This window comes from Dendrobium catenatum, unplaced genomic scaffold (genome assembly GCF_001605985.2).
Source record: "Dendrobium catenatum unplaced genomic scaffold, ASM160598v2 fragScaff_scaffold_1063, whole genome shotgun sequence".
In the NCBI taxonomy this organism is placed as follows: Eukaryota; Viridiplantae; Streptophyta; class Magnoliopsida; order Asparagales; family Orchidaceae; genus Dendrobium; species Dendrobium catenatum.
In genome coordinates, this window is record NW_021319525.1 from 1,233,832 (window position 1) to 1,237,189 (window position 3,358).

The 3,358-nt window shown below is 38.4% G+C and overlaps 1 protein-coding gene across 1 annotated transcript in view; it reads right to left on the bottom strand.

Moving 5' to 3' along the window:
- The window catches only part of LOC110112453, a 9,394-nt gene extending 6,042 nt beyond the window's left edge, over positions 1–3,352 (bottom strand). The window contains exon 1 of the mRNA XM_020844683.2: positions 3,341–3,352. The gene's annotated coding sequence lies outside the window, so the exon portion shown is untranslated. The remainder of the gene's footprint in view (positions 1–3,340) is intronic.
- Positions 3,353–3,358: the final 6 nt, after the last annotated feature.

Sequence of the window (3,358 nt, forward strand, 5' to 3'; positions counted from 1 at the left end):
GGAGTTCAGTTAGATGGAGGAAATCAGATGTGGGATCCGACGGAGGATTGCGGCTTGAGTCCTCTGGATCGACACAGTAGATCAGCTTCTACTGGATGGATCAAGACAAGTGCTTAAGAATCGGGTGTGGGTTTGAGGCCTTGAGTTGATCGGAGTTGGTAGGAGGCGGAAGAGAGGGGCAGTTCGGGAGTTCTGTGGAGGGGCTTGCGGGATTGAGAAGATGACTCGAATCGGAAGGCACTAGAGCCTCGCGCATGAGAAGGCTAGCGAGACTTTGATCGCGTGGAAGGATCGAAGAGGAGGGCTCACTCTTCGTTTTATTACCGTAGGTAGGCGTTGAAGATCCAATCTCTATTCATAAATCATGGAAATAGACCCGAACGGCGTCGTTTACAGAGTACGGGCACTGCATGCGACGGGTATGGGTTGGAACATCGACAAACGACGTGCAGATGATGACTTTTATATCATTTTTTTGTTATTATTATTTTTTTCTTTAGGGGTCAACACCTCTGTTCCGCCTAGGCCGATCTCATGTGGACCAGATACAACGGTCCATTGCTCCACTCCCAAAGATCTACCTTATCCGTAAGGTGTAAAGACAATAACTTCCTCCATTCCCTCGTCATCACAAACGGTAAGAACCTGAAGAGTTCGGTCCTTATACCTGTGCCCCGGAATATACTTCTCGTCACATCTGAAACAGAGCCCCTTCACCCTCTTCTCTAGGGCTGCAAGCGAACCAAACGTTCGACGAGCTACTCGATGTTCGGTTCGATTAAAGCTCGTTTGAGATCGTTTAATTAACTAAACAAACAAACTTGAACAATATTTTAAATACTCGATTCTTAAATAAACAAACTTGAACACTAATGCATTCGGCTCATTTATGTTCGCGAACAACATCATTTGAAGTTCGTGAACAAGATTGACATTAAACTCGATAAGAAGCTCGATTCGTGTTCGATTTTGAACTCATGAATAAGCTCGATAAAAATAATTAATATTTAAATATAGAATTAATAAATATAAATAATCATTACCTTTGTTATATAGACAATTATTTTTATTATAAATGTGTTTGTTCATAGATATGTTCATGAACGTGTTTGTTTGATAGTTAAAAAAATTCGTTAAATATGTTCGCGAACAAGCTCGATAAACACTAAACGAACGAACATGAACTGAACATGAACCGAACATGAACACTCCTTAATTTAAATGAACCAAACATGAACACAAATGCTAAAGCTCGAACAAACATGAACCAAACTTGAACAAGCTGATATTAAATGAACACAAACATGAACACTCACATACTCGGCTCGGCTCGGTTCGTTTGCAGCCCTACTCTTCTCCTGTAATTATGTTTATGTGAGCTTCTTGATGTTTCCCTTAGGTCTTTCTCATGCAGTCTTTTCCTTAGAAGACCCCCAAAGAATATCTGGTGTTGGCTCCTTAGATGCCAACAAGATGGTGGTCATCCTGTATAAGCCTCCTAAGTTGTTGCCTCCCGTCCCTCTCTCCATGTGTCTCTAATCCTCCATCAACTGAGCTAGTTCCATCGCCTCACTCAAGTAACAAGGCCTTATTATTCTAACTATTGCCCGAATCTCTGGTGTCAGTCCATTCATGAAATTTTCCTCTAGCACTGTCTCAGGAAAGCGGTCCAATCGGCTAGCAATGTACTCGAATCTCTCCCAGTATTACATCACTGAATCATCATGTGTCAAGGCAAAGAACTGCTCATAGAAGTTTCCTCCCCTGCCAGTTCGGAAACATTCTACCAAACAATCCATGAACTCCAACTCTGTATGGGTCATCGCATGTCCCTCCACTGGTACCAAATAAGTATAAGAAAGGAAACTTGAGTTTTGAGATCTGAAATTGCATATTTCATTTGTCCGATCTCCCCTTCCAATACTTTCACCTTTCTTCCAATCATGGGAACCTAGATTTAGGCTCCAATAGCAAAGATCAACAAGTTTGACACAAATTTGGCCTCCCAAACAACAAAAACAACAAGATCAAAGAGGAAAATGCAACAGAAATCAGCGAGAAAGATTTCTATTTCAGCCAGGAAATTACTCTGATATCATTTTGATAGGAAACACTTGAAGATTTCAAGTAAATCCTATCAATTTTGGAAAAACAGCGAAAAAACTCTAATGCAAACCAGAAAAATCATAATTTTTATTGCAATAATAAAAGATATGGCAAGAAAATACCAAGATATAGACGATCCTCAATTCGAGAGGAGGATTTATCTCTACCAAATCTTTAGATGCCGCTAGAGCCCAAAAAGACCTAAACTTAAGATATCTCAAATTTCAGCCCAAAACTTAAAATGCTCCCTTGGATTCTGCGGTCCGATCGGCATATGCAGGAGAGGCGAAACTTCCGCCTATCTTCTGCCTCGTTCGGTCCCATGTGGACTGACTAGACCGGTCCAATGGGTTAGTCTAACATATTCATTCTGATTTTTACTTTCTGTATTTTACTTTTCTGCGATTTATTTTTCCTGAAAATTGCATGTTTGAAAAAATTTATGTTTGATGATATATTGATTGAGTAACTCATCATCACCATTGTTATATTTTTATTCCATTAATTTGCTTCCACATCGGGTGATAATTGTTTGTTTTAAGTTATTGAAAAATCTCAAAAAAAATTATTTTGTGTTAAAGAAAATTTTTAAAACAACCAATTCAGCCCCTCTTGGTGTGCCTAGGGATAATTCAATAAGGCTTAACATCCTCCATCGAACTTTCATTAGGAAATGAAGAGACATAAATCAATGAATTTTATTTGTCTTTTGACCTGAGTGACTCACTAGGTCAAGTTGAATTTGCTCCAATAGAGCCGAGTCAACATCTAGATAGGCTGATGTCAAGTTAGTACATGGGTTGGTCATCAAACCATTATATTTGGATAAATGTAAACATTTTAAATGCGTGAAATTTTTTGGAATTAATACATGTTGACTAGAACGAGATCATATGTAGATGGTGAGCAATGAGGCCCCTTAGAACTATAACTGCAAAGACATCTAAATGACACTATAACATGGACTCAAATGAAAAAGTTGCAATTATGTGTTACCAATCACAATTAACGGATTTGCAAGGTTAAAGCAAGGCAATAACTTATGATTAAGTTGATTACTTAATTTCATACAACAGATTGTAAGCCTTACCCTAACTAAGGGAAATCATAATTAAGTAGAAATAAATACGTAAAAAAGCATATGCTAATTGCTACAAAGCTCTGTGGATCTGTTTATAGGAAAAACGCCAATAATCTAATAAAAACATAAACTACAAAGAGAATAGAAAAATACCATCTATTGCAAAGCGAC